At 39.8% G+C, this 7637-nt stretch overlaps 1 pseudogene; it reads left to right on the forward strand.

The window, feature by feature from the left end:
* The first annotated feature begins 435 nt into the window (after window positions 1-435).
* On the forward strand, window positions 436-1499 carry LOC100672306 (vomeronasal type-1 receptor 4-like; annotated as a pseudogene).
* The last annotated feature ends 6138 nt before the right edge of the window (window positions 1500-7637 follow it).

The raw sequence follows: 7637 nt of genomic DNA on the forward strand, positions 1-7637 counted from the left end.
GATCTAAAGCTTAATTCATAATTAATATTGACCCATAGAATAAATTATTATGTGCAAATAGAAACATTTTGAAAGCAAAATTATAAAAAAAAATCCCACCAATCTAAAATGAAGTACAAGAAGTAAAAGCAAAACTAAATTTAGATCTGCTGCATCTGAAGAACACATTAATATAGTATTTTAATATCGCATGGTGGTTAAATGCATTATTTTCATCACCAGCCCAGCCACCTTGGTGTCTCTAATTTGCCCTTATTTAAGTGTATGAATTCAGAAAAAAAAAACTTAACCTCTCTGTGCCTAAGATCCCCTCATCTTTATAAAATGAAGTTGTAGTATTTTCTGCCTCATAAATTTGTGAAGAATGAAGTTACCACATGCATATCCTTCATTGCAGCGATTCCTATATTGTAAGGGACCTTTGTTGGTTATACATTCAACTGTGAAACCTCTTAATGGGAGAAGCACTTTAAGTGATTATTTCTACGTGGGAATTATTGCTAAGTGGAGAGTATTGGATTTCAGCTGTTATAATACATGAGGCCCACACCTCATAGAACCGTCAGGATGGATGTCAGGGAACTGGCAATAGGAACTGCCTACTTATCCCAGACTGTAGTTGGAATCCTGGGGAATTTCTCTCTTCTATACCGTTATACCATCCTTTACTTCACTGGGTGCAGGTTACAGCCCACAGATTTGATTCTCACGCACCTATTTGTAGCCAATTCCATGGTCCTTCTCTCTAGAGGAATCCCCCAGACAATGGTATCTTTTGGGTGGAAAGGTTTTTTCAATGATTTTGCATGCAAGCTTTTTGCCTATACTTCCAAAGTGGGCCGGGGCGTGTCCCTTGCCAGCACCTGCCTTTTGAGTTTCTTCCAGGCCATCACCATCAGCCCCAGGAACTCCAGATGGGCAGAGCTTAAGGGAAAAACTCCCAAGTACATTGGCCCCTCTGTTTTCATGTGCTGGATGACACAAATGCTGGTAAATATCATTTTTCCTATGTTTGTGATTAGCAAACAGACCAACACAAATATGACATCCAGAAAAGATTTGGGATACTGTTCTTCTGTTCGTCACGACAAAACCAAAGACTCCTTGTATGCAGCATTGTTATTTGTCCCTGATGTTGTAGGTTTGGGGTTCATGATCTGGGCCAGTGGCTCCATGGTTTTCATCCTGTACAGACACAAGAAGCAGGTTGAACACATTCATAGGAACAACGTCTCCTCCAGCTCCTCTCCTGAGTCCAGAGCTACCAAAACTATCCTTCTCCTGGTGAGCACCTTTGTGTATTTTCACACCTTCTCCGCCATCTTTCACTGTTATATGGCTGTTGCTGATAAGCCCAATTGGTGGCTGGAGAATGCCTCCCCGCTAATCTATGCATGTTTCCCAACTGTTAGCCCCTTTGTTCTCATGAGCCATGTCTCCAGTGTCTGTAGGCTGTGTTTTGCTTGGATAAGATAGACAAAATCCCCTCACCTTTGGGAGACATGTAAACGGTATGTATTTGCCAATGTTCAGTTGTTCACTCGCTCATCCTCCACTCATCATTTGATGTACAATCATGAAAGGGTTGCATTGCAAGAACTGAGCTTCTGCTCCCAAAGAAACAATCAAATGTAATAGCACTGGTAAAGGAAATGTCAGGTAATGATGTGTTTGTAATTTAACAGTTTGTGCCAGTCAGGTACTCGGAAAGAAAAGGTAGTTTACTGCAAATAGCAAAATCACTTCCGTGACTTTAAAGAGTGTCTGCTCATTTTCTCATACAGAGTTTTGAACTAAAAGGGGCTTAATAGACCGAGTACCATCCCAATATTTAAAGTCAAATATTATCTCTCCTGCCCCAAATTTCTCCCTTCTCCTTCTACAAACAAATAATTAGGTTTGAATATATTTAATTCACTAAATGTTCAAATTTTAAAGAAAATATTATAGAATCCCTCATTTTGATTGGCTGAAACTGGCAGTGGGTTTTAGAGGTTATCTTTTATGGGTAAAGTTAACCATTCACGGCCCTTGTATTAGAATCTTTATTTTAATAAACTTGGGAAATCATGTTCCTTAAAAGAACAGTAGTAACAAATATCAGGATTCCCTACTTTATGAAAATACCACAGAAAATATCAACATAAATATGATTCCCTATTTTATGGGCAATACTACAGAAAATATTCAACATAGGGGTATTCATTGCATAACATTGCATAAAAACTTAAATGGTGAAAGAAAGTACATATTCATAGAAACAGACTGTGAATTGTCTGAAAGGTGTCTGTATGGGCTTTATATTACTGAGAATATTACACCAAATGGTTTTGTGTATTTGAGAATAGCTTATGTAAGAATAACAATTGAAATACAAAACGCAACGTCATAGAGTGAAATTAATCAAGATTTATTTTAATTTGGACAAGTGTCAAATGTACAGAGAAGTGTAAAGTTGGAACATGGCAAAAGCAAGAGTCTGACCTACAAAAGGTACATTCTGTAACAACAAGAGGCCAAATTTAAGGACTAATCCCTGGGAAGATTCTGCCACAAAATCCACATCTGTGTCCTTCTGCATTCAATATGGGAAGGTCTAAAATACTTAGATTATGATTTTTAGAGACACATAGGTACTGTTGTCAGGATATCTTCTGGTTACACAACTATTTGAGTAAATGTCATCTAGTGCACACTTTTGGGGTGCTCAATTGACTTAATAATTGGGGGACAGCATTGCCTTTGGGAAAGAAAATGGAGATGCTGAATGAAGTCAAGTTTTTGTGTGAATCTGCGGTGGGCTCTCTACTCTACATGGAAAGTATTTAGTTTCTCTGGGATTGAGGTCTTAGTAACTAGCATGTAGTCAAGAGGTGCCTGTGTTTGCCATGTGACAACATTCGAGGATGGAGACTCTGGGGATTGAGTGAAAAAAATTGTCCCTACCCTTATGTCCTAGAAAGGAAGACCAACAATAAGCAAAGAAATATATAAAATGTATAAGGCAATAAGTCATAAAGGAGTATTTAAAGAGAAGTTGGCACTTGAGCTAGATTTCTAAGAATAAGTAGTTGTTTTTAAATGTAGATCATTAAAGTGAAATCCTTTCAGAGTTTGTGTCCTGTCATGCCACACCTCAGCATTTAGGAGTACATGAAATCAGATACCCCTGCAAGACCACCTGTCTAAAGGCAAAAGGCACCATGCTGAGCAGGGTCTCTTAGAGTCTCTGAGTCAAGGTTTCTCTGACAAGTGTCACAAGAAGGATAAGCTTGGCTTTCATTGCCCAGACATACCCACCTACCTGTCATTTTTTTGCATGCTGGTGGCTTGTATGTTTCTGTGATGGAGGAAGCTATGCCATCAGTATTTCCAACACCAGCAAGGTCACCCAGGACGGACAAGTTTCAGTGGAGTTTCCAGAGTAAAATAGACTAGGAGGAAAGCCCGGGCAATCTGCTTCCAAAAATTAGCCAATGAAAACCCTGTGGATAACAACAGAACATTGTACCACTTGTTTGCTTTGGGCACGTCATCAGGACCACAGAGGAACACATCATTTTTGGTGAAGCAAAGGGCCACCGAGGAAAGTGGAGACCCTCAGTGGGTTGGATTAACAGAATAGTCACAGCAATGGGCTCAAACATGACAGCAACTATGGGTATGGCAAAGGACTAGGCAACTGTTTCGTTCTGTCACGCATAAGGTCTCCATGAGTCGGAGTCAGCTCCATGGCAGCTGACAACCACAAGCATGTATTAGGTGTGAAAAGAATATGACTCAAACTCTCTTGATTCCTGTGCATGTGAAACCTAGGCTGGGAGGAATACAGGGATCAAACGGACAATAAGTAACAGGACAGTTGTAAGCACCTCAGAGGGGAAGTACTTGGCCCTATGAGATCCCTGAAGAGGCATCTATTCTCATGCAGGTATGCCACTTGTTCAAAATTAATATGTTATTGTATATATTAATGTTTAACCACTGTTCCACCAGAGCTCCATATTAATGTTAGGTATACCAAAAAAAAAAAAATTCCATACACAATGCCATTGAGTCAATTCCGACTCATAGTGACCCTATAGGACAGAGTAGAATCACCCCACAGGGTTTCCAAGTAGTGGCTAGTGGAGTCAAACTGCCGACTTTTTGGGTAGAAGGAAAGTTCTTAACGACTGCACCACCAAGTGTCCTAATGTTAATTATAGTCAAAGAAAAACTGAAAGGCTGTGTCTTAGAGTGTCTTGGTCAGTCATATACCAGTTTGAAAGTATGACTGACCAATATCATATTTTCATATTAAACAGACCCATTGTTGTTTAAATTTAGATAGTCTAGGTATTGCCATGAATATGGAAAAAATATATATGAATATGAGCATATATTAATTTAAAATAATAATCAGTAAATTGACTATGCAGTTGTTCATTATTGATAATAGTAGACTGTACCAATTGAGATGTTACCAGTAATTAATCATTGGTAACAATTGTGGGTGAACAATTGCTGATGGCCCCAGTTGTTGTTAACCAATATTAGATTATAGACAAATCCTGCCACTACACCAATTGTTCTGACAGATTTCATCTTAGAAAAGTAATAGAGAGCTACTCCGGTTTGACATGCATAAAGTCATTCAGTCTATTGCAAGCAAGCTCATAAAGTTTATGTTCTGCATCCCAGTTTGTTGAGTAGTATCTGGGGTCTTAAAAGCATGTGAGCAGCCTTCTAAGATACAACTATTTGTCTCTAATTGTTCAGAGCTGAGATGGTTCATGTTGTGTATCAACTTGTTTGGGACATGATCCTCAGGGTTAGGCAGTTATGATGTAGTTTGGCAGCTATATAATGATGTCATCACTTCCTATGATGAGATCTGATATGATGTAATCATCTCCACCATGAGATCTGTTATGAGCAGCCAATCAGTTGAAGGGGAGTTTTCTTGGGAGTTTGGCCTGCATCCAATATATGTAGACTTTCTGGCAAAGATCACTGGCTTTCGCTCATTCTGGATCCTCCATCTGATCTCCTGTTCTTGGAACTTGAGCTAGCAGCTTATCTGTGTGTCTTGGGATTCATCAGCCTCCATAGCTTGTGAGCCAGGTTCTGCCGTCTTACCTCCTTATCTTGAGATTCATCACCCTCCAACACAAGTGAGCCAGCACCTGGCACCCTACCTGCAGATCTTAGGTTCAGCCGCCTTTATAGCTACGTGAGTAATGAGAAGCCTCCAGCTTGACCCATGGACTTGGGACTTTCCAACTTCTACAACTGCATGAGTCATTTATTTGATGTAAATCTCTCACTCTGTGTTTGTCTCTCTCTCTGTACATACGTATATGCATCCGTGGTTTTGCTTTTGTAGAGAACCCAGCATAAAACAGGACTAAACAAGAAAGAAAGAAACCAAGGACTTAAGTTAGTGAGTAGACCACAGAACTAATGGACTATAAGAACCACAGTCTCATCTACCCTGAGATTAAAAGAACTAGATGATAGTTGACTTTCACCACCAGCTATTCTGATCAGGACCACAATAGGTGGATCCTGAAAGAATGGGAGAAAAATGTGCAACAGAACTCAAATTCCTAAAAAGGCTAGACTTCCTGGACCAGCTTAGACTTCAGGGCTCCCCGAGTGTATTGCCCTGAGATACTCTTGAAACCTTGAACTGCAATTAGCCCCTGAGCTCATGTTTTAACTGAATAACAGATCGGCTCACAAAATAAAGAATATCACCTGTGAGTACGGTACACCTTTAAAAGTGCATCTACATGAGAACCAACAGTCAATAATTACTTTAAAATACAGATGAGAACGTAAGAGATCAGGGACACTGGATTAATGGATATGGAACAGGCAGAACAGAAATACTGAGAATGTGAATGTAATCAATGTCACTGAACAATTTGTGTAGACTTTGTTGAATGGGAACCTAAACAGCTGTGTAAAACTTCACCAAAACCCAGAAAATATTATTTTAAACATTGTGAATATGTCTAGAAATCTATTACCGCTGGTTAGCCCTTGTGATGATTTTTTTATAAGGAAGAAGCAAGGAGAAATAAATATCCTTAAAATTGCAAGGGTCTTGTTATGTTTTATTATCGTATAATAAAGCATGTGCTATATTTTAGATATACCACAATAAAGAAAGGTACAGTATTTTTTTCATGTCAGTCTTGAAGCATAAATGTTCTTCCAGGCATGAAAGATCATTGATACATTAGCAGTCCTGGGGAAGGTGCTGGACTGGCACTTCTGTCGGACACTGAGTACAGGATACCAGTAAATGGCCTCTCGTACCAGATGTGCTATGGTCGCATCCTATACCTGATGTTTTAGTTTCCTAGCTTGCTGTGATGGAAATACCACAAGTCAGTGGTTTTCAAAAACAGACATTAATTTTCTTAAATTCAGGAGGCTGGATGTCCAAATTCAGGGCACTGGCTCTAGGGAAAGCTGTCTCTCTACCAGCTGTAAAAAAGAAAAAAATTGGAGGGGGGAAGCTATTTGTGTCTTTCACTTTCTGTTCCTTGATTCCTTGACAATTGCGGTGCAATGGGTTTCTCTTTATACATGGCCTTTTTGACCTTGGGCTTATCATTCTGTCAAAACGATTGGCTAGGTCCTAATCTTGCAAAGAATTTGTTAGTCTACTATGCAATTTGGGTGTGTAAAACCACCCAGTAGGGTTAAGTGACCTCTCAGGATTGGTCAATTACTATGGAAATGAAGTGGCAATAAACTATCAAGGGCCAGTTAGTGGTTAAATGAATATTTTCTTTTTTAAGGATCAGCATAAAAAGTTCCCATAAGGCAGAGGTTAAAGATGTCCTAAATGTCCAACTTTTCCAAACTGCTGTGGCACTCCACCTTCTCTAAAATCAACTACTCTTCCTCCCCGCAGTACTCTCCCTCCCATCTTTGGGTTCAGTAATTGGCCTCAATGTCTCACAGAACTCACTCACCATTCTTACAGTTAAAGTGGTTTATTATTGAATAATTTGTTCACCTAGTGCTGCTCTAACAGAAATACCACACGTGGATGGCTTTAACAAAGAGAAATTTATTCTCTCACAGTGTAGGAGGCTAGAAGTCCAAATTCAGAGTGCCAGCTCCAAGGGGAAGCTTTTCTCTATCAGCTCTGAGGGAAGTTCCTTGTCATCAATCTTCCCCAGTGGAGGAGCTTCTCAGCACAGACATCCCATGTCCAAAGGACACTCTATTCTCTTGGCTCTTGTTTCTTGGTGGTATGAGACCCCCAAATCTCTCTGCCCAATCCTCTCTTTTATATCTCAAAGAGATTGGCTTAAGACACAACTTAATCTTGTAGGTTGAGCCTGCCTCATTAACAGAACTGCTTTAATTCCATCTCATTAACATCATGGATGTTAGATTTACAACACATAGGAAAATCACACTGGATGCCAACACAGTGGACAATCACACAATACTGGGAATAATGGCCTAGCCAAATTGGCAGACATATTTGGGGACACGATTCTATCCATGACAGGGAAGTAATGGGTTACTACTTCGGTTCAGAGTCAACTTTGGTGTAACAGGAACGACTAGGACACACTTCCTTGATCAGGACAGCTTCTTCTCACCCCCTTGGCCCAGGCCCTGCT

The sequence above is a fragment of the Loxodonta africana genome, chromosome 11 (genome assembly GCF_030014295.1).
Source record: "Loxodonta africana isolate mLoxAfr1 chromosome 11, mLoxAfr1.hap2, whole genome shotgun sequence".
NCBI classification, from domain to species: Eukaryota; Metazoa; Chordata; class Mammalia; order Proboscidea; family Elephantidae; genus Loxodonta; species Loxodonta africana.